This window comes from Mya arenaria, chromosome 9 (genome assembly GCF_026914265.1).
Source record: "Mya arenaria isolate MELC-2E11 chromosome 9, ASM2691426v1".
Classification (NCBI taxonomy): domain Eukaryota; kingdom Metazoa; phylum Mollusca; class Bivalvia; order Myida; family Myidae; genus Mya; species Mya arenaria.
Genome location: NC_069130.1, coordinates 72,232,602 through 72,258,043, shown reverse-complemented (window position 1 = coordinate 72,258,043; position 25,442 = coordinate 72,232,602). Strand labels below are relative to the sequence as shown.

At 36.0% G+C, this 25,442-nt stretch overlaps 1 pseudogene; it reads left to right on the top strand.

The window, feature by feature from the left end:
* Nucleotides 1-712: 712 nt before the first annotated feature.
* Nucleotides 713-25,442, top strand: LOC128246544 (zinc finger MYM-type protein 1-like; annotated as a pseudogene).

Here is a 25,442-nt window from a genome sequence, read left to right as displayed (position 1 = left end):
TGTTGTTGTTGTTGTAGAAAACGATTTGTATTGCCCATTTTGAAGCAAACCTGATTAGGAACATTATCTTTAATTTAAGGTATGCTCAAGGACGGTTTCGCACCCTTCAACCAAAGTATTTCGTGTCATACCCATGGCTACGCTATTCTGTGGTCACTGATGGTGTCTACTGCGCCCAATGCCATATGTTCGCTGGCCCTGATGCTCGCGTGAAAACACTAGTCACAACAGTATTGAAAGATTGGAGCAATATATCCAAGGTAGTTTTGAGCCACATGAAATCAGAGGCCCACCTGTCTAACTGTGATTCAGCAGATCATTTCTTAGCAATAATGAAGGGCGAAAAAAAAGACATACTATGTAGCATGTCATCCCAATACAATGTGGTTGTTGAAGAGAACAGAAAGATCCTTGTTAGTATAACAGATGTGATAGTGTTCTGTGGAAAACAGAACATTGCCTTGAGGGGGCTTGAAGGTGATAAGGGAAATTTTCAGGCCCTATTGAGCTTTCAGGCAAAGCAGGATCCCATATTAAAAGAGCATCTAGAACACGAGATCCAAGATCTATGTACCTTAGCCCCGATATACAAAATGAGCTTATTTCCATTTGTGGAAAACAAATCACAGACAGTATCGTGTCAAAGTGCAACAGTGCACCCTGCTTCGGGTTTATGGCTGACGAGGCAACTGATGCCAGCACTATGGAACAGATGGCCATGTGCCTTAGATACTTCGACGGAGCTGATTTACGCGAAGATTTTTTTGGGTGCGCATAGTGCGAATCAACTACAGGCGAGACATTGGCCAATGCCTTCTTAGCAAATCTTGAACTTGCGGGTGTTGACGTAAACAAAATGCGTGGCCAGGGATATGATGGCGCTGCCAATATGTCCGGTATCCAAAGAGGCGTACAGGCAAGGATCCAACAGCGTATTCCTGGGGCTGTGTACACACACTGCAAAGCCCACTGCCTCAACCTGGCTATTATCCACGCATCAAAAGAAATGTATGCAAGGAACATGATGGCTACCGTACAACAAATAGCGTTTGCTTTTAACTACTCCGCTTAACGCCTCCTTCGCTTTCAGGAAAACCTTGACAACGATGAAGTTGCCCGTGTCAAGATGGATAGGCGCACTAAACTGCAATCTCTGTGCGAGACCCGCTGGGCAGCTAGGGCGGATGCTTTGCACACTTTCCTATGCTCATTTAGGTAATCTTGAGTAAACATACTTAAATTATATAATGCCTTAATGCTCTAAATCAATATTCTTCAAAGTGTTTATTGTATTTTTTCCTAATTATGTGATATTTCTTAGTCTGTCACCTTATCACTTTTTATTGAAAATAATGTACGTCTGAATAGAAAGGCTTTCGATGTTCATATTGTTCACTCACAAGCCATTCTCGAAACATTGATTTAATTGTGTCATGAATTTTCATATGTAAGTCAATATGTACCAGTGTACTTGATCTTACTTTGGGTCGGACTATAGTTATACTTTTCATCGGCGTAAATGGCCATGTATATTTTTTTCCTAGACCCGTCACTCATAAACAGTGCACTAATTTCATAGCTTGTATATATGTTTACAGAAACAATTCAATTCTTGTGTGTGTACATATGAATTGAACTTTGTAGTCATATGTTATTAAATGTTTTCCCATCTTCTGATTTACAAAAGAAAGATGGACGTTGCCGTGCGCTTTACTAATGCGTTGTTTAATGTTACGTCACTATCGAATATCATTTCAGTCTGAACGCAACGATCCAACAGTATGGGACAACCTGTACGAAAAGGCTATGTCACCAGCACGAGACATTGGGGTGGAGCCGTCCATTCCTCGAGGCCCGGGGCGACAAGCAAACAGGCCTAACGCACCAGCGGCAACACCCACAGAATACTGAAAGGTCAACATGTTATACATGTATAGTTAAATAAAACATCAATTATATTATTATAACAAAGTGTGTGTACGATAACCACCAAGAGGCTTTCATGGCTTGGGCTTTTTAACATTTATCAAGAGCGAGATATCAACGCTAAGCACGTAGTGGATGTTTTTGCACGTAGGAAAGACTGTCGGCTGGCGTTAGTTCTCAAAGTTTAAACGTGTGTTGTTGTGTAAAAATGTTTCAGAATGGGAAAAAATCCATAAGATAAACTATGTATACATTTGTGTATTATTTGCTTGTGATGTTAAAAAGGAACCATGTTTAAATCAAACTATATGTGATATTTGTCCTCAATGCAACTTGTTCATCTGTATATCCTATATATTCGGAGGGAGGCATCTCCACCAAGTATAAATATGTTTTGAATATTTATTGCTCGATCTTGCAGTTTTCTTTTTTGCTTCAGTTATTATTAACTTAAAACTTGCATTTCAAGTTACCAGATATGCGTCAAATGCCACCAAATCGCACGAGTAAACAAAAAAATTCAGGGGGAGGACCCCCGGACCCCCACTAAAAATGGGAGTACTTCAAATTGGGTTCCAGCTATGCCCCTGATTTAGTGTGCATATGATTTTTAGCTAATGAACTAGAAAAACATCTACTTTAACAATCACAGCAACACAATTTAAACAAATATTGCTACTTTTCATTAATTCATACTGTCAATCATTCATGAATATATATATTCATTTATTTGAAGTTACTTTACATTTCTGACGGCAAAAGAAATAAAAAGTGAGCAGGAAACTTTCATTGAGATTAGAACCTTTTCCCTTTATAAATTAAAGAAAACACGTGAATCAACTGAAAATGCCTTAAAGGGACTGAACACCAGATTGGCACCAAAAAGTTTTTTTCTTCATCGAATCTCAGGACAATTATTTAATAAAATGTTGTCAAAACATTCAATCTGTGAGACTGCACTTTAAAAACACTAATTTATTGTTTATTTTGGTAGCCAGCCTGGTTCCGACAGCTGAAGCCACAGAGGTCAATGCTGATCAAAACGTGGTCTTGTGATGGAATTCCATACCGGCTCTCGGCAAGGATTTCCGAGAAAGGAATATCGTCTGCAATCTGAGTACAGGAGATGCAGCTCTGAATCCAATATTTCAGAAGAATGAAGATGTAAGTCAACTCTGTAGTACTTGTTTGTGTGTAAATGATTCCAAAGAGTGAGATTAATATAGCAAATCAGGTGTAAAAAAGCAGTAAAGTGTAGACAATGATAAAGTGCTATACTCTTACTTTTAAGTCAAATCAAGCCTTTAAAACAGATACTTAAAGCAAAAAAAACACTAAAACTGGGCATAATAATGCTATTGCTGCATTTTCGACATCATGTAGCAACCTTATACATGAAAACACAAGCAGTTTTCATGAATCTTTCAGTTTTGGTGTTTTTTTGCCATTTCCTTTGCTGCTCCATTTGTCCCCAGCGCAAATAATTTGGCATATAGTGGTGTTTAGACTGTCTATAAACACATGATCACTAAAAAAACATTGTGAAACTGAACAGTTCTGTTAACTTTGTATATCAGTGGACCAGAAAAAGCATAAATTTGACTAGTTGAAGCATTATTAAAATAAGTTTGGCTCTGTGTCATTTTTAGCTCGACTATTCGAAGAATAGGTGGGCTATACTACTCGCCCTGGCGTCGGCGTCCGGTTAAATTTTTAGGGCAAGTTGGGATTTTCTCTTAAAACTCCAATACCATTCATTCAATTGACTTAATACTTCACACAGATGTTCAGAGCCATCACATAATGAGGTTAGATAACTCCATATTATCTTTTATACAAATTATGGCCCCTGATTGACTATGGAACTTGGGTTAAAGTTTTAGGGCAGGTTGGGATATTGTTTAATGACTTCTATACCCTTCATTCAATTGACCTAATACTTCACACAATTGTTCAGGACCATCACCCAATGAGGTTACATAACTCCATATTCTTAATATAAATTATGTCCCCTGATTGACTTAGGTTTAAGTTTTAGGGAAGTAAAAGTTAAGGGCAAGTTGGGATTTTATTAAAAAAACCTTCTATACCGTTCATTAAACGCACTAAATAAAATTCAAAATTATTTAAGACCATCTTACAACAAGAAATATAACTCTGCTTTAAGCCTAAATACAAATTATGGCCCTTGAATTATTATTATTTTTTAATTCTTTTTTTAATTTCCTTTGAAGGCAACCACATTTTCATAATGGAAAATCAAGTTATTTGAATGGCTTGTGTCATTGTTCGGGCTGGCTGGTGGGAAGGGCAGCATCAAAGTCACCTTTTGTATCGAATAATTTTAGTTGGGTTTGACATTAAGAGACCTAACTTGGTAATATTACATCGTTATTGTATTCACTTCTAAGTCAAAGCGGTGTAGTCGAGCGCGCTGTCTTACGACGGCTCTTGTTTATATAAAATGTTAAGCCGTTAAAGTGGAAAAATCTTATTTTGTTTTAAAAAAATCTTAAAAGAGTAGGCAGGCCATTTTTGTGGTGCTGTTTCATAAAAACCATTGAAAGCTGAAAAGCGGCGGAATAGTCGAGCACGCTGTCTAAGTTACAGCTCTTGTTTGTATATATACTGGTGTTCTATATTGTTTGTTACTATGCATACATGTTGACATTGATAATTATAAATATATGTGTTGTTGACGATGTACATTGTACAAGTCGAAAAAAACTGTCTGTCTGTCTGTCATGAAAATTGCCTTGTATTTACAGCCCCAGGACAATTCAGTGCTGTACCAGTCCAAGAACATCACACTGGAGCCAGTATCTCTCGAACTTCAGCAAATGGATCTGTATTTCAACACCATTAGGACCAGAGTAATCAGTTATCTTGCATGTGTTTAATAATTATTATCAGTTCACAAATTTGATGAAGTCTTAGATTATCCATGGTGATGGACAAGTGGTTAGTGTATCAGATTCAGAATGAAATGGTCCTGGTTTCAAACCCCAGTTGGAGGGTAGACAATGATTAGAAATTGTTATCACCCAGGAGTTGTAAATGGTTTTTAATCATATAAACCAATAAGATTTTAGAACTATGGTCATTGCTATGAAAAGTAAAATCAATTATTTCTTTATATATGAAAAAGCCTTTTGGCTTTACAACTTTGTGCCTTTAGATAGGAACACAGTTGTTGTTTGTCTGCTTGACTTGTCCCTGCAGCTTCTGTTGGATCAGTTAATGAAATATATAATATGTGTTTGTCTGCTTGACTTATCCCTGCAGCTTCTGTTTGATCAGTTAATGAAATATATAATATGTGTTTGTCTGCTTGGCTTGTCCCTGCAGCTTCTGTTTGATCAGTTAATGAAATATATAATATGTGCTTGTCTGCTTGGCTTATCTCTGCAGCTTCGGTTTGATCAGTTAATGAAATATATAATATGTGCTTGTCTGCTTGGCTTGTCCCTGCAGCTTCTGTTTGATCAGTTAATGAAAATATAATATGTGCTTGTCTGCTTGGCTTATCTCTGCAGCTTCTGTTTGATCAGTTAATGAAATATATAATATGTGTTTGTCTGCTTGGCTTATCTCTGCAGCTTCTGTTTGATCAGTTAATGGAATATATAATATGTGTTTGTCTGCTTGGCTTGTCCCTGCAGCTTCTGTTTGATCAGTTAATGAAATATATAATATGTGTTTGTCTGCTTGGCTTGTCCCTGCAGCTTCTGTTTGATCAGTTAATGAATATATAATATGTGTTTGTCTGCTTGGCTTGTCCCTGCAGCTTCTGTTTGATCAGTTAATGAAATATATAATATGTGTTTGTCTGCTTGGCTTGTCCCTGCAGCTTTTGTTTGATCAGTTAATGAAATATATAATACGTGTTTGTCTGCTTGGCTTGTCCCTGCAGCTTCTGTTTGATCAGTTAATGAAATATATAATATGTGTTTGTCTGCTTGACTTGTCCCTGCAGCTTCTGTTTGATCAGTTAATGAAATATATAATATGTGTTTGTTTGCTTGATTTGTCCCTGCAGCTTCTGTTTGATCAGTTAATGAAATATATATATGTTTTGTCTGCTTGACTTGTCCCTGCAGCTTCTGTTTGATCAGTTAATGAAATATATAATATGTGTTTGTTTGCTTGATTTGTCCCTGCAGCTTCTGTTTGATCAGTTAATGAAATATATAATATGTGTTTGTCTGCTTGGCTTGTCCCTGTAGCTTCTGTTTGATCAGTTAATGAAATATATAATATGTGTTTGTCTGCTTGACTTGTCCCTGCAGCTTCTGTTTGATCAGTTAATGAAATATATAATATGTGTTTGTTTGCTTGATTTGTCCCTGCAGCTTCTGTTTGATCAGTTAATGAAATATATAATATGTGTTTGTTTGCTTGACTTGTCCCTGTAGCTTCTGTTTGATAAGTTAATGAAATATAATATGTGTTTGTCTGCTTTGCTTGTCCCTGTAGCTTCTGTTTGATCAGTTAATGAAATATATAATATGTGTTTGTCTGCTTGGCTTGTCCCTGCAGCTTCTGTTTGATCAGTTAATGAAATATATAATATGTGTTTGTCTGCTTGGCTCATTTTTTAGCTCCACTGGCCGAAGGCCATGGAGCTTATGTCGTCACAGATTGTCCGTCGTGAGTGCGTGCGTGCGTGCGTGTGTGCGTAAACTTTTACTTTAAACGACATCTCCTCTGAAACTGATGAGCGGATTTTGACAAAACTTCACAGGAATGTTCCTTTGGTGGTCCTTTACCAAAATTGCTCAAATGGTTCCGGTCCATTGCACAATATGGCCGCCAGAGCTAAAAATAGCAAAATCTTTAAACGACATCTCCTCTGAAACAGTTCGGCAGATTTTGATGAAACTTGACAGTAATGTTCCTTGGGTGGTCCTTTATTAAAATTGCTCAAATGGTTCTGGTCCATTGCACAATATGGCCGCCACAGCTAAAAATAGCAAAATCTTTAAACGACATCTCCTCTGAAACGGATAGGCAGATTTTGATGAAACTTGACAGAATTGTTCCTTGGGTGGTCCTTAACCAAAATTGCTCAAATGGTTCCGGTCCGCTGCACAACATGGCTGCCAGGGCAAAAAAATAGAAAAACCTTTAAAGAACATCTTCTCAGAAACCGATGATCAGATTTTGATGAAACTTAACAGAAATATTCCTTGGATGGTCCTTTATCAAATTTGCTTCAATGGTTTCGGTCCACTGCACAAGATGGCCCCCAGAGGTAAAAATAGAAAAACCTTTAAATGACTTCTCCTCAGAAACCGATGATCGTATTGCAATGAAACTTGACAGAAATGTTACTTGGGTAGTCCTTAACCAAAATAGCCCAAACAGTTCTGGTCTGCTGCACAACATGGGCACCAGAGCTAAGAATAGAAAAAAACGTTAAACTACATCTTCTCAGAAACCGATTATCAGATTTTGATGAAACTTTACATAAATGTTCATCGGGATGCCCTTTAACCAAAATTGCCCAAATGGTTCCGGTCCGCTGCACAACATGGCTGCGAGAGTTAAAAATAGAAAAACCTTTAAGGACTTCTCGTCGGCAGTCTTCACGAAAAACATTTTAACCTACTAGCCAGTTGGACTAGCATAATGGCATATTTTACTAGTCCGAATGACAATCTAGTAGTCCGACTATTTTGCCACATTATAAAACTGTATGCTTGAGGTAAATACCTATTTCAATTGAGCAGCTTGCAGTTTGAGTAAACATTTCTTTATTATGATGCTCATGCAGTGATAGGGAGTGACATCCTTCTGTTGGGAATAGTGCTCCTTGTTTTTCAGAACCTATGGGTACTATGTAAAAACAAAAGGCATCTTGCTTGAATAGACTGTAATAATATCAACATGGTTAGAAAAGAAATGCCATACTTTAATAGCTTTGATAACATTTTACTACTGAATTACCTCCCTTTAATAGAAAAAAAAATAATGTCTTAATTTTTCACGTATAGCATCTTTAAATAATTTTTAAACAATAATAATTTATGAGTAAACATATAAGCATAAAGTTCTCACAAAAAGATCAATTTAAAAACCTTACATTTATACATAGGAAAGTATATATAGACTGAACATTAATTTTCGTTTAAGTGACATTCTGAAAGTTTATGAAACAGCTATTTTTAGTAACTTAAATGGCCGAAAAGTGTAAGTGAAACACCAAGTCGATTCTATCTCGTCAGTTCTTGTTCAGGTTAGATATTTGCTTCATAATCTATTCAGATTAAATGTTTATTAATTGTTTAACTTTTAAGCATTATTTTGGGTCGATATTTATAGTTTAAAGGAAAAACTTATATCTTAAACAGCGACAACGTGTCGCGAGTGGCAAAAGACCCGACATCACATCAGAAGTGAAAAAAGATGGTCTTATGCAGGACTAAGTGGATGCGTGTTGAATGCTGCTTGTATAAATATATTTTGATAATCAGTAACTAGTGATTAAAATCGATATCACTTAAGTTAAAAACTAAAAAGACAGTAAATGCTTATATTACTTCAGGTTGAGGGTTCTTTTCTGTTGTTGTTGGTTCTTGTCGGTTTTTAGTGACAGCGATTATTCGGAACGTCTCGTCGATTTCCAGATAATTTCCCGCGGAAAAACAAGCATGGCTGCGAAAAGAAAACGTGAAAATGACATCGGTAACGGGTTATTTAAAAGACGTGTCGCCATTAAAAGTCGCAAAAAACAATAATAAACGTCTCCATTTCCATTTGGAAAACAATGGTTTGTAATTTTTAGCTCGCCTGTCATATGACAAGACAAGATTACATGTTAGTCAATCGTCAGTCCACAAATTGCCTGCGTCACAATTTTGACATAATCTTTATGAGACTTAATAACAAGGGTCATCTCAACAAAATCTTTGACAAAATGGCCCAAATGGTTCCGTTCCGCTGCACAACATGGCAGCCAGAGCTAAAAATAGGAAAAACCTTTACACCACTTCTCCTCAGAAACCGATGATCAGATTTTGATGAAACTTGACAGAAATGTTCCTTGGGTGGTCATTAACCAAAATTTGTTAAATGGTTCCAGTCCACTGCACACCATGGCTGCCAGAGCTAAAAAATAAAAAAACTTTATACGACTTGTCGTCGAAACCGATGACCTTTTTTCGATAAAACTTGACAGAAATGTTTGTTTGGTGCTCCTTTACTCAAATTGCCCAAATCATTTCGGTCCACTGCACAACATGGCAGCCAGAGCTATTAAAGTAAAAAATATTTTTAAATAACTTCTCCTCAAAAATTGATGATTGTATTTCTATGAAACTTGACGAAAATGTTCGTTAGGTGGTCTTTGCTTGAACCTTTTGGCCAGTGGAGCACAGGCACTGATATGCCTCTTGTTTAAATTTTCAACTACTGGGCTTGTCCCTGTATTTATCATTGTGTTATTGTCCCTGCATCACTTAATGAAATATTACTGTTTACATTTGCTTTTGGTATTATCAGCCATTTACATGTTTTGCATTCTTTCATTTTTCCGAATAATTAGGAAAAAGTGAAAAAACTTGTGAAGTGGTTTTTAGTAGGTGGATGAGGGCTTTTATGCAAAAAAGCAACAGACAAACATTCTGTACTCTGTCATTTCAACATAATATTGTCGTCCTAAAAAAAACCTCAGCATTTTCTGCCATATTTTCAAATATTTACAAACACATTTTGTATTGAAGCTTGATTGTTAAAAATATTTCTTTTAAAATCTATGTGAAGTCTGAAATTATTAAAGAGATTGAGCTTATCGGATTTTTTTCCTTGCAGCTGTTATCAGCTACCTCAATGGAATCTTGCAGCAGATAAACAAGGGGATCAAAGTGACAAACACCGAGACATACATCAGCCTTTCAGAAAGGATTATTGCCAAACTTGAAGCCTGAAACTTCACTGGAAAGAACAACACTCTTGCTAATGCATTGAAGAAGCTGAGATGTGTATGTGGCTTGTTTATTGCATACTAATAAGTATTTTATGAAATCACTTGGAACCTGAGAGAAATTCAAAATTATTTTGGGAAATAATGAATTTTAATAAATTACAATCCCCATGTTAAGCCGTTAAGTTCATGTTTTAGTTTCAAAATTAATGTATATATAAAACATATACTGTTGGAAGTAGAAATGCAAAACAGAAGATTTCAAATAATTAAAGTAAGAATAAATGTTTGAAATCAAATTTATTATTTAGGCCACAACAAATTGATCATTTGTTCTACGGATTTTGCCCAAAAAAAGTAGGAGCGAGCGAGCGAAAAAAAAAAAAAAAACTTTTTTTTTAATTTAAGGCAAATCAGAGGCGAGCGCAAGGCGAAAAATTAAAAAAAATAAAAAGTATATTTGTTACCAAATCTATCATACAATTATGTCAAGAAATGCTTTTTAATTGCAAACATATGTTCAGTTATTAATGAAAAGGTTTTGATTGTATCACAGTGACATGAAAATCTCTCTCAGTATTTAACAAATGGCAATAAGGTCCAGTGCTTTACTATTAACTTCAATTTAAACGTGGATTATTGTAAAGACAACATTCCTCATAGTAACATACAATTATTCGAAGACCAAAAAGAAAACTATTGTATTAATTCCGTAACTTACTATTACAAAAAAAAACATTTTAGACTTGTAAGAGTTATTCATGATTTAGCATTTCTAAATATTGGGTCAGGTCTAAATTTGAACCTCTTGAAGCACATGATTAAATTGGTGTCAACTACTAGTGACTTTGACATTTCAGAAGATTGAAAATGTAAATAACACAGAGAACATATCTAAAAAAGACACTGTGGATTAAATTGCGGGACAACATAAATGAAGCAGTATCAAACAAATCTGCAAATGTGGCACCAGTCATTATATTAGAGCAGGTGGTGGAATAAAGATATTTCCCTTTAAAGAACCCGCCTTTACCCCGAACCTATGGTTTATAGGTCCGTGCCTTGAAAAAGAATATCATGTCGGCCTCCATAGCTTCAATGCCCATAAGAGGGTGAGAGTGGTCTAGTGGTATAGGTGTCCGCCTCTCACCTAAGAGGTTGTGGGTTCGATCCCCACCAGGGTACTTTCTCATAGCTTCTCAAAAAAGGACACAGTACTGGTTTCTGCCCAGGAAACGGACTCGAGAGTGATTCTATAAGCTATCAGCTTTCGTCACAATCGAGCTAAAAAAAATAGTATAAACCAATGCCCATAAGAAACAGGCCACTTTAATTACAGGCCATTTTATACAAATGGATCAAAGAAAACAAGTGGATAAAAACGAAGAATTGAGAAAATTAAAACAGTCATTTTACTTATAAAAGGTTTTATTTTCTGATTTTACTGATGTTTTTTTATACTGTCCATGTGTATGTAATGCACTAGTCAATTGTAACCACGCCCCAAGGTCCGGGGAATAGCGGGGACTTTGATTTTCAGTCCAGCCAACCCCGGGTATATCCACTGCATTCACCCGGCACTGTGGGGCCACCTGGAAGGTAAAAACTTATTTAATATTCCCCCATTTCCCCGACTATCCCTGGTATACCCCAGGACCTGGGGGGGGGAGGGGGCGTGGATTAAATGGTTCATAAATTCAATGTACAGGCTGTTTCTAAAACATTTACAAGTCCTACTATTTTTATCTGTTTTATCTGTTTATAACGATTATGATTATATGAAAACTGAGAAATGCATTTTAGAAAATTTAAAAAATAACTCACCAAAACATGTTCAATTGTGTTAATTCGTGTGTCCGTGTATTTTAATATAAGTTTTGCACTCAAAATCCGATTTAGTTATTATTTAACACAAAATTTTGAGTACAAAACAATGAATTACTTAAAACACACATAGATAATTATTGACTTCGACGCTGTGAAACTGTTGTTGTTTACTGAAGACTGTAATCCATTGACTTTGACACTGATTTTCATTTAAAACGTGTATTTTACATTACGAAAACTGAAAGTAACCCGAAAATTAATACCGGAAATAAATAACGACGGTGCGTCCTGCAAAATATTCCCGACAAAAAAGACTGTCAACAAATATCGGCTGTTTTGCGGTTACCCGGACCTGATTTTGTCCTGACACGAGGAAATTTTGCTCGCGAAGAATGTAAAGCATGGAAATACCTTCAAAAAAGGCGAAGTTGACGTTGAAGGATTAAATTCTTAGTAAAATAACTTCAGAAAATAGAGGAAATTCAGAAGTAAACAAAAAAAATAATATGGGCGGCCAAATAGTAAGTGCGGGCGCAAAAACAAAGTTTTTTATTTTTTTTTGTTTTTCGAATTTTAGGTGCGGCAAATCCGACGAACAAATGATCAATTTGTTGTGGCCTTAAACAAATAATTTTAAAGATATAAAACGATAAAAAAACAAAAACGATAAAAAAAACTAACTTTGTTTGAAGAAAAAAAGTAAAAAAAGTTGACTAAACCTTTGCTTCTTATGCAAACTGTCCTTAAGAGTTCCCCCTGATAAGATTTCTGTATTACAGTACTAGAAGGTGTAAAGGCTCTACAACTGACACCTCAGAAGCAGGCGACTTTCCGACTTTCCGTGACACAGTCTCTGGTGATACTGAAGAGGTCAACCAATGGCTCTTAGTTCTACTGGTAACATGGAATAAATGAGGTGTTTGGTTTAAAAGTAAAGAATTGAAGGAAGGCCTTACCACTTACGCCTATGAATCTGGCATTGTGTGTTGCAGTGTCAAGTGATAATTTATATTGATGAGGTCAATGGACACAACTCCTAAATCTTTGGATAAAGTTAAATGTATATTTCCTGTAGTTCCAAAATTAACACCTTATTATAATGAAGGTAGTTCACCAAAGCAGGCATGTCATTGAAATTACTGCTGATGCCTTAGATAAATATGACCTTCTTGGACAAGGTTTATGTTGTTATGTTTGTGGTTGATTAAATAAAATATGAATATGAGAACCTACTATACTACCAAAGTCTCAATAAGAACAGAACACAAATGCACTCTTCAGTATTTGTTTAACAGGTAAACAGTGAGAATTCAGCAGCTACGACCACCAAGGCAAAGAGCATTCTTGCAGAACTAATCCTCAACACAAAACCAAAGATTGAAATGAGCGTCGACGAGATCTTACTCGGGGAAGATTTGACTAAGGAATCCCTTAAAGAGTCCACACAACAGCTCAATGATTCACATAACAACCTAGATATGGCTGCAGGGGAGCTGCAGGTAAATACAGAATAATCAAATAAAAATAAACTACTTTATTTCTTGTCCGAGTCATTCCTGGGTTTTGTACTGCTGCTATCGCAAGAAATGATTATTTTAAACTGTAGGCTGAGGGTGAGCTATTAGGATCGATGAATGTCTGTCATTCATTGTCCGTCCACACTTAGTTTGTAAACACTCTAGTGATCATATTTTTGCCTAAAAAGTCATGAAACTTAGTCAGGATGTTTGTCCCAGTAGTGAATACTTTGACGAGTTTGAATATGGGTCATCTGGTATGATAAACTCGGTCACAATACCCCAAAATCAAAAAATCTTGTTAACACTCTAGAGGCTACTTCAGTCCAAATATCCTGGAAATTTGTCTTCTAGCTCAAGTTTGAATATGGGTCATCTGGGGTCAAAAATTAGGTCGGACACTGCCGAAATATGAAAAACCTAGTTAGCACTCACGTTTTCAGCCCAAATATCCTGGAAATTTGTCATAAAGGTTGTTTGGATGACTTTTTAACTCAAGTTTGAATATGGGTCATCTGGGGTAAAAAAAACTAGGTCACCGATCTCAGTTCTCACTACTCGGTATAAATCTCTTGCCTTTTTTTTTTAACTTTTAGTAACTTAATTTTTGTAGTAATCAATATAATTCTTTGAGAAAATTAAAAAAACAAAAAAACATTTAGCATTATTTATACATTTTCAGATAACAACCAAAGTATAGGAATAGCTTGGTTGATTTGAATCTTATTTCAATAAGATGGCCGGTCTTAGTATAATAGCCAAATAACCTTAGAAACATTTAGTAACTATATCTTGGATTTTTTTTTAAATAGAATGGTATATAACTAGGTACATAGATAGATGGCAATGAGAGAATGTGAAGTGGACAAATAATCATTTTACGAATATAATTAAGTTATCTCCCCTCAAGTATTTTTTTTCATAATTTGTGATTGTTTTGGCCGTGTCTTGGAAAATTCTAAAGAGATTGAATTGAAACTCTATAGTGACACTAATATTTAAAGTCAGTACATACACATGTATAACAAACATTTTTTAGTGATTAACCTTTAATTACTTTCTAAATAATGCATTAATGGAAATTATTAATTATTGATAACAAGATTGTAACTGTGTATTCAATAGCTGAGAATGCACAAATATTAAATGACTGGTGGGTCCTAAAAGATTTACAGTGATAAACTATCCTCTCATAATTATTAGGTTGAAATACCTTTCTTCTGCAATTTTCTTTTAAATTAAATATGGTATGCATAATAGAACCATTGATTTCGATTTTTAGCGCGACTATTCGAAGAATAAGTAGAGCTATCCTAATCACCAGTGTCGGCGTCGGCGTATCCACTTATGTTAAAGTTTGTGTACCACCTCAAATATTTTCAAAGTCCATTGACATATGGGTTTGAAACTTTGCATCATACCCCCAACCTGCAACCAGGAAAAGGTAACTCAATCAAGCATTTTGACAAAATTATGCCCATTTTTTTACTTTGAAAATAATATTTTCAAAGTCCATTGACATATGTCTTTGAAACTTTGCACACTTGTTCACCACCATGGCCCCAACTTGTACACAGGAGGAGGTAACTCTATCAAGCATTTTAACAAAATAATGCCCCCTTTTTTACTTAGAATTTATATTAAAGTTTGCTACCACCTCAAATATTTTCAAATTCCAATGACATCTGTCTTTGAAACTTTGCATGCTTGTTAACCAACATGCCCCCACCCTGTACACAGGGGGAGGTAACTCTGTCAAGCATTCTGACCAAATTATGCTCCTTTTTCGACTTAGAATTTATATTAAAGTTTGCTACCACCTCAAATATTTTCAAAGTCCATTGACATATGTCTTTGAAACTTTGCACACTTGTTCACCACCATGGCCCCAACTTGTACACAGGAGGAGGTAACTCTATCAAGCATTTTAACAAAATAATGCCCCTTTTTGGACTTAGAATTTATATTAAAGTTTGCTACCACCTCAAATATTTTCAAATTCCAATGACATCTGTCTTTGAAACTTTGCATGCTTGTTAACCAACATGCCCCCACCCTGTACACAGGGGGAGGTAACTCTATCAAGCATTCTGCTCCTTTTTCGACTTATGTAAATATCTCGGCACATCATGTATTGCATTGAAATCTAATCAAACAGTGATCCATGCATATTTTGCCAAAACTTTTCAATCCATACACCGAAAAGCAGCTGAATAGTTGAGCATTAGAGTTTTTATTCATTCTTTACGGTAAATTTTGACTGCCTCATTTTATGCTTTGTGCGGTATATAACAGTTGTTGAATACCTTTTAGCTGGATTTTTCACCGGCGAAAACCGGGCAAGCGGGCGGGTGTTAACAATTCTACTTTTTATTCTATGTTATAATATCAAGTTTTTTTTTCCCAATTGTTATCATACTTGTTCAGACTATTTGTCAGCATGTCATCTTCAATACATATGAATATTGGTCATCTCGGGTAAAAAACTAAGTGACTAGATCAAATTTTTAGAAGAAATATTTCATGCTAATAAATTCAACAATTGTTATCAAATCTTGATGAAACATGGTCAGAATGCTTGTCTGCATTATATCTTTCATATTTTTAATATGAGACAACCAGGGTCAAAATCTAGGTCAAATCTTAGGAAAAATATAACCACTTGTTCAGAATATTTGTCTGCAAAATATCTTGATTATTTTTTATATCTTTCATCCTGGATCAAATTCTAAGTCACTAGGTTAAATCTAGGGAAAATATTTCCATGTCATAAATTTAACAATTTTTCTCGAGTCTTTATGGAACTTGGTCAGAATATTTGAAAGTTCTTTTATATGGTCATCCCCGCTCAAAATCTAGGTCACAAGGTGACGGTCATAAAAATTCATTTTTTTTTTCAAAAATGAAACTTGGTCAGAGTATATGTCTTCATGTGTCTTAAACATTTGTGAATATGGGTCACCTCAGATCAAAAACTAGATCACTAAGTCAAATATTTTACCAATGTCATAAAAAGATGAAAAAGTGTGTCATCTAGGGTAAAAAACTAGGTCTCTGGGACAGATCTTATTGGAAAAGCTGATATATTTATAAAACATTATTTATGCTGTGTGTGACACGTATACTTACTGTGTGTGCAGACAACCCGAAAACTTTTTCTTCTTCACAGGACATTGCGACAGGTAAACACCTTAAGTTTACCTGTCGCAACAAATTTTTACCTGTCGCAATGTTACAAACAGTATTCGGTTACATCAGCTGAAACCTTGATTTTAAGCATCTTTTTTTTTAAATAAGTTTTGCAAATCCCCATTATAACAGGTTTAGATCTATTTGGATAGATTTGTCTTACAGTTCTATAATAAATTACAAAAAAAGCTAAATATCATGTAAAAAAAAATCAATATTCGGATCTTATGTCATAATTTTTTTCTTCCCTTGCCTCCCAAAAAAACCTCATATATGGTTTGTCTACCCATGGAACAGCTAGATCTTACTCTTTTAATTCATCTTTAAATTAAAGATACAGTACGGTTATAAAATGTAACGAATTGTACTACAAGTCAGGCACAACATTTATGCAAAAATGAAAGTAGATTTCTTGTTATTGGCAAAGTTAAACAGAGCGGAAAGAAAGTCAGCTCAGTATATTAATCATCATATCTAAATTAAAACGATTGCCGGGAACCACTTCGCCGAAAATAAATACATACGGAATTTTGTAATTTCCGAACATTTCCGTAAAATAAAAGTATTAAATTACGAGCTGAAATCGGAACCTTACGCGTTTTATCGGCTTTTACGGAAACATGTCGAAACGGGGTTTACAAATAGTGATACACGGATTAACACGCTGAATAATCATGATATAATAGTTAAAAATAACTCTGAACATTTATTTAGAAACTGAAAGTAAATTTTCCGAAAATTAAATGGTGCTGACTGTAATTTTTCACCGGACATTGTGACCGACCAAAACAAAAGTTTCGTCGGTCAAAATGGAAATATACCGGACATGTCCGACTGTCCGACGGACATTCGCATTGTCTGTGTGTGATGCATATACTTTCAAAGTGTTACACATATTATTTCAGGGTGTGACACGTGTATTGACAACATGCTTGATGACCTTCTGGAGGTTCTGGAAGTTGATGTGGAGAGTATGAGGGACAGGCTGTATTGTTCATTGGTGTGTAGGCCATGAAAGACTGGAGAAATAAATGTTTTCTTTTTAAATCTTGCAGGTATTGTAAAATCATTGATGTCTGTAGCGTTCTAAGTAGAGATACAAACAAATATTTGAATATTCGATCAAACATTTGGTATTCAAATGTCTATATCAGTATTCGAATATTCGATGTTTTGTTATTGAATAAAAGGAATAAAAATATTTTGCCTTACACACTATTGCTGTGTGCAAAGTTTTTTTGTCTTGTATTAATTAAAGCAATTTGCCCATTACACCAGAGGTGATAACAATACACTATACAGGCTTCATATGTCACTTAGGGACATATCATCGGGTACTAAAGTCCCCATCATTTTACAACAACTGGCTATTATACAAGTGACATCAAATATTTCTATCATTTTCGTAAAATTTTAATGCCTTTGCCAATTATCTATTTAAGGAACCGACCTTCACACAAATGTGTTGCCTTGGCTGCAAATTAAGCTGTGCAACACTGCTGTAATCGGTGTGATGCTATAAATGACATGTGCTACAATAATGTGGTAAAATACATGTGCTTTTTAGCTCACCTGTCACATATTGACAAGGTGAGCTTTTGTGATCACAATTTGTCCGTCGTCCGTCCGTCGTCTGTCCGTAAACTTTTACTTTAAAAGACATCTCCTCAAACCGCTTAGCCAATTTCATCCAAACTTCACAGGAATGTTCCTTGGGTGGTCCCCTTTGAAAATTGTTCAAAGAATTGAATTCCATGCAGAACTCTGGTTGCCATGGCAATGGAAAGGAAAAACTTTAAAAATCTTCTTCTCCCAAACCACAAGGCTTAGGCCTGTATATATATGGTAGGTAGGATCACCAAATGGTCCTCTACCAAGATTGTTCAAATTATGGCCCTTGGGTCAAAATTGGCCCCGCCCCGGGGGGTCATGGGTTTTCTCTATATGTTTATAGTGAAAACTTAAAAAATCTTCTCCTCTGAACTTACTTGGCCTAGAGCTTAGATATTTGTCATGGTTCATCGTCTAGTGGACCTCTACTAAGATTGTTCAAATTATGGCCCTGGGGTCAAAATTGGCCCCTCCCCGGGGGGTCATGGATATGCTCTATATGTTTATAGTTAAAACTTCAAAAATCTTCTCCTCTGAACTTACTTGGACTAGAGCTTAGATATTTGGCATGATTCCTCGTCTAGTGGACCTTTACAAAGATTGTTCAAATTATGGCCTTGGGGTCAAAATTGGCTCTGCCCCGGGGGGTCATGGGTTTTCTCTATATGTTTGTAGTGAAAACTTCAAAAATCTTCTCCTTTGAACTTACTTGGACTAGAGCTTAGATATTTGGCATGATTCATCGTCTAGTGGACCTCTACAAAGATTGTTCAAATTATGGCCTTGGGGTCAAAATTGGCCCCGCCCCGGGGGGTCATGGGTATATTTGATATGTTTATAGTTAAAACTTCAAAAATCTTCTCCTCTTAACTTACTTGGACTAGAGCTTAGATATTTGGCATGATTCATCGTCTAGTGGACCTCTACAAAGATTGTTCAAATTATGGCCTTGGGGTCAAAATTGGCCCCGCCCCGGGGGGTTAGGGTATTCTCTATATGTTTATAGTGAAAACTTCAAAAATCTTCTCCTTTGAACTTACTTGGACTAGAGCTTAGATATTTGGCATGATTCATCGTCAAGTGGACCTCTACAAAGATTGTTCAAATTATGGCCTTGGGGTCAAAATTGGCCCCGCCATGGGGGGTCATGGATATACTTGATATGTTTATAGTTAAAACTTCAAAAATCTTCTCCTCTTAACTTACTTGGACTAGAGCTTAGATATTTGGCATGATTTATCGTCTAGTGGACCTCTACAAAGATTGTTCAAATTATGGCCCTGTGGTCAAAATTGGCCCCGCCCCTGGGTGGTCATGGGTTTTCTCTATATGTTTATATTAAAAAAAATAAAAAATCTCCTCTGAACTTACATGCTTAGAGCTTAGATATTTGGCATGATTCATTGTCTAGTGGACCTCTACAAAGATTGTTCAAATTATGGCCTTGGGGTCAAAATTGGCCCCACCCCCTTCGGGGGTCATGGGTTTTCTCTATATGTTTATAGTGAAAACTTCAAAAATCATCTCCTCTGAACTTACGTGGCTTAGAGCTTAGATATTTGGCATGATTCATCGTCTAGTGGACCTCTACAAAGTTTGTTCAAATTATGGCCCTGGGGTCAAAATTGGCCACACCCCGGGGCTGATGGGTTTTCTCTATATTGTGAAAACTTAAAAAATATTCTCCGAACTCACAAAGACAAGTAACGTCTTAATTTAAACTGGATAACATATTTAGTACACATACCAATTTTCAATATGGCCACATACAACAATTAATAACAAATATACATATATAGATACACACGTAAAATCAAGTAGTGACAAGAGCTTAGATATTTGGCATGATATATCATCTAGTTGACTTGTACCAATATTGTTCAGTCTTTGGCCCTGGGGTCAAAAAATGGCCCCACCCGGGCGGTCATGGGTTTCCTTATATATGTATATGATGAAAACTTCTTCTCCGAAACCAAAAGGCGAAGGCCTTAGATATTTGGTATGAAGCATTGTTTATCGGACCACTATTAAGATTGTTCAAACTTTAGCCCTGGGGTCAAAATTGGCCACGCCCCGTGTTCATAGGCTTAGGTTTTCAATATTTTTATATAGTCTTATATAATAAAACTTTAAAAATCCTCTTCTCCAAAATATAAGACCTAGAGCTTTCATATTTGGTACATAGTGTTACCTAGTGGACCTACACCAAAGGTATTCAAATTATTGTCCCGGGGTCAAATTGGCCTTGCTCAGGGGTCATTTGTTTTTACATTGTCTTGTCACTTAAACATCTTTTCCTCTGAAAGTAAAGGTCAGAATGACTCCATACTGTCTTGATATGTAGCATCCTTACATGGTCCTTTCTCAACTTTGTTCAAATGGTTTTGTTTGGCCCCTTTTAACGGTCACCAGAGCAAAAAAAAGAAAAACCTTTAAACAACTTGATCTTATTAACTGCATGATGGATCTTCAAGTCTGAAGCATCCTAGCATGGGCCTCTGTCAGGTCTTTTCAAATAATTTTGTTTGGCCCCTTTTAAGGGCCACCAGAGCTAAAATTAGTAAAAAAAACCTAACATTTTCTTCGCATGAACCCCTTGATAGATCTTCAGCAAATTTGGTTTGAAGTGTCCTTGCATGGACCTCTCTTAAATTTGTTCACATAATTTTGTTTGGCCCGGTTGCCATGGCAACCTAAAGGAAAATGTCAACAATTGGTTATAATCATCTTCTTCTCCTAAACCGCTTTGACAATTTTGATGAAACTTCATAGGAATGATCCTTGGTTGGTGCTTTTTCAAAATTGTTCAAAGAAATTAATTCCATGTAGAACTCTGGTTGACATGGCAACCTAAAGGAAAAGTGTCAACAATTGGTTACAATCATCTTCTTCTCCTAAACCACTTGGACAATTTTGATGAAACTTCATAGGAATGATCCTTGATTGGTGCTTTTTCAAAATTGTTCAAAAAAAATAATTCCATGCAGAACCCTGGTTGCCATGTCAACCTGAAGGAAATATAGGCTGTCGTGTCCGCGCTGTGACTTACTCTTATATGGACAGATTTTAAAATGACTTGCCATATGTTTTCGACATACCAAGACAATGTGTCGTGTGCAAGACCCATGTCCCTACCTCTAAGGTGAAAGATACACTAAGTGTTTATTCACAATGGAATGCTGAATATGAGGACATAAATTTAATATAACTTGCAATATGTATTTGACACATAAAGGCAAGATCACCTTTTTATGTACTTGTTCATAGATCAATGTCACATTGGGGGGCATTTGTCACATACTTTGACAGCTCTTGTTCAATATACTTTGAGAAACAAGCTATATTAATAACAAAGGTTAAACTCTTTTACTCAGGTGAGCGATTTAGGGCCATCATGGCCCTCTTGTTACTGTTTTCCATGTTTTCGATATAATGTTCGTGCTTTGAAATGAGACTGTATATTATAGCATTTAAAGGTATATTTCCTCTATTGATGTACTATGAGTCAAAATCCGCATATGATGCTAGTTTCCGAGTTGGTTTTTTCATAGTTATATTTCGTAGAGGTCAATCCCAGAACGAGGCTACTCGTCCTATGGAAAGACCCTCCATTGGCGCATTAAGCAATAGATAAGAGATCAATCTAAATTAACATTGTTTGCAAATGAAGGCAGTGGAATTGAAATTATTTGATTTTGGTTTTTGTTAGTTCAAAATGTATTGTGTTTTTATTCTGAAAATGGGAATGTTTTCAGAGGCTCATTTGAGGTAATCAGGGTCCTCAGAGCATACTGGCTTTGACAAAGTAGGTCAAAATGCCCCGACTATTACAACAGCAAATAATAATAACAGTTTACTACAACTTCTAAAAGATGTATTTTGATAATCAAATATTAATTTTGCCATTTGTTTGCATCCCTAGTTCTAAGCTTTTCATATTATGCTTTCTGTTCAAGCCCTTTTAAAAATCCATAATCAGTAAGAACACATAATCTTTTAACAGAGCTAAGCACCTTTGCAATTGCTGCACAGAGAACTAGCAAAGTTTCTTGACAGATTTACATGTAACAGTATTGTCGACAGTACTCCTGAATTGAACACCTCGCACTTCTGTTGGAAGTTTCATCTGATACCCTCATAACTGCCTGTTTACTGAGTCGTATTTCAAGCATAGTCATTCTCTGTCAATTTCAGGTACTCGATGTCATGTTTGGGCTGAAATGCTGAGTGGTACCACCATTCACTGAAGCCACCTTTTCCCTCACAGACGAGAGACTTGTCCAGACAGTGACTGCAGTTTCCAGACTAGCACTCACCTGTAGCCTTACAAACTTCAGGTAAGCAGTAAATCTTTTATGTCTTTATGTCCTTGGCTAGTGCTCAAGCAGTTTCTTGTTGAGATGCTTGGTGTGCGATTTCAAAACATATTTGGGCTCCAATTGGCACCTCTGGCTTTATTAATTTGCCTAGATTCTGATGCTGCTGTGGGTCAGCTTTCTTACAGACATTACCAGTACAGTGTTTTGCAGATTTGCTATACAGCAATGCCGGCAGGGCCACCTGGACATTCAATTTCAAAGTTTGTGTTGCACAGGTAGGCACCAGTCCAGCACAGTTTGTTTTGGCCTGCATTTAGACCCATCACATTATTAACTTGTGACTACCCGGTAGTATGATTTCCAATAGCCACACTATAGACCTGAGAAATATTTTGTCCAGGTTTGTATGAAGAAACCATGCAGTTGAAATTATAGTGGCCATTTACTGACAGACTTTGGATTTTCAGTGCCACATTTAAGTTTGTGCTCAATGATAAGTTGGCGCTAAAGCTGCCATGTCATCCTCATTGAGTTTAAGATGTAAAAAAGGGGGAGGGGGGCGACGGATAAGAAAGTTAACAGTGTTTTATAACACTATAAGGTATTTATGTTTGTTTTTAATCACCATTTTGAAGCTAGTGATTGTATATTTACAATATGTGCTAAATGAATGCAAATATTTGTATTTTATTATTATTGAAATATGGAAATCTATGATTTTTTATTGAAAATTCAAAGTAAATGTATCATAAAGCTCTAAAAACACATGTTGAATGGTGTGAGGGGACTAAAACAGGGGATATTATGGAACAACTATAACACAAAGGCTATATCATGTTTTTTAACTCATGTAAATCCATTAATTTTCTCTGGAGAAATATTAAATTTAGTCTGATCTCCATTTCTCAGACAATGTTGCTGTCCAAGAGCCTATAATCTATCAATGCTATGAGAATCACTCTCTTTAAATTACTGTTGTGGTACTGCTTTTCATAGCAGAAGGAAAGAAGAGTTTTATTTTTTTAGTTACATGTACACTCTTAGAAATAAGGAAAAGTAATAATCTAAAAAAGGCCAAGGTAAATTGCATAAAGGTGTGGCACATCATAAACCAAATGATTTCCGGGTCACTCACATTATCCCTTTAAGTTGTTCTTAAAAACATTTATGTTTCCCCAAGTAAGGTAGCTTTTAATAATGTATATATTGCATTATTGATAGTGTTTTTAAGTTTACACATGATTTATATCATATTTAGAAACATAAATGTAGTTTTAAATGATATTTTGCAGGACTTGTTTCTTGGGTGGATGGATTCAGAGATGACCCCAGAGATGCGGCCATGACTGTGTCACATGGACGTTATAGATAGGGATTGTAAGCGTACGATGATTATCCTCATATTGGTTCTGGTGTTAAATCAACAGATAAAGTGTTCTTAAATTGTCACTTTACATGGTCAATACTCATTAAATTGCATAACAATAATTATGATAAAAGATCTATCAAAATAATGAAAACAGTTTTTAGCTCTACTGGCCAAAGGCCAGAAGAGCTTATGCGATGGTAATGTGTACGTAGTATGTGCATCCGTGCGGTCGTGCGTCTGTGCGGTCGTGCGTCTGTAAACAATTGCTTGTAAACAAGATACAGTCTTCAGTTTTGATTGTATCTCCATGAAACTTGTACAGTATCTACATATCCATTAGAGTTCGGTTCCTTTCGAAAACCAGCCAGATCCGTCCATGCATGCCTAGATTATGGCACTTGATAGTATAAAAAAATGCTATTGTGTAAACAATTGGTTGTGAACACGATACAGTCTTCAGTTTTGATTATATCTCGATGAAACTTGTACAGTATCTAGATATCCATTAAAGCTTGGTTCCTTTCGAAAACCAGCAAGATCCGCCCATGAATGCCTTGATTATGGGCCATGAAAGTTTTAAAGAAATGCTTTCTATTTTTAGCCAGGTCTGCATGAGCGAATTCTATTTTTAGCCAAGTTTACATGTATATGTTAATTCAAGTCTATAGTTAAGGGAGACAATTTGCAAGTCTAGGATTTTGAGAGACAATTTGCTTTTTGCTTGGTTGTGAATGTTTAAGTTATGCACCTGGTGTCATTACTGGCCACACCCAGGGTTCACAGGTTTGGTAAACATAAATCTGGAAAGGTTTGAAAATCTTTTTGTGTGTTCGTGCATCCATCTCAGCACAATTGATTGTGAATATTTGTTCAAATTGATCAATGCTGTCCTAGGATGCCCTTGACTTTGACCTTTTGACCAAATTTTTTTAACTTTTAAAACTCTAGAAAATTTTACTATGAGTACAGTTTTGAAAGCATTTTTTTTTTGTCAGATGACTTTTACTTGGCACATATTAAAATAGTTCATGCAACTAATCTGCTTGCAATACTTTCTGGGCTCAGATGTTGAACGTGCTACGTTTTCAGGTAACCCAAACACAAAACATAAACTATATGTCTGTTGCCTTTTACCCATACATACATGCTCTGGATTGATATGACCACAAAAGCCATACCAGTAGAGCATAGGCCATTTTGGGCCTCTTGTTGTTATAACACAGACAAATTTGTTGGTGTTGAAACAATTTCTAAACTCACCAGGCAGGTAAAATGCCAACTGCTGTAGTACAGTCAAAACTTGAACAGTAAATTATTATGAAATGTAGTTGTTTCCTCCTGGTTTAAACAATGATAGCTGTTTGTCTACTAATAAACTGTAAACTGTGTTAATTGCTAAGAATTGAATATCAAGTATTAGCTTAAAGTAACAAGGGAGTCAACAACAGACATTTTTGATTAACCAGTGAATTCAAATATATCCATTAATATTTTTCAGCGTTATCAGCTTGGGCTGGTGGGACCCCTTACTGCCATGCATTCCTTATAATGTGGATGACCGCTTCAGTCAGCCCTCAGGTCCTTCATATGTGGATGACAGCTTCAGCCAACCCTGCAGTCCTTCTAATGTGGAAGACCATTTCAGTCAACAACACAGTCCTTCTAATGTGGATGACAGCTTCAGCCAACCCTGCAGTCCTTCTAATGTGGAAGACCATTTCAGTCAGCCACGCAGTCCTTCTTATGTTGATGACCGCTTC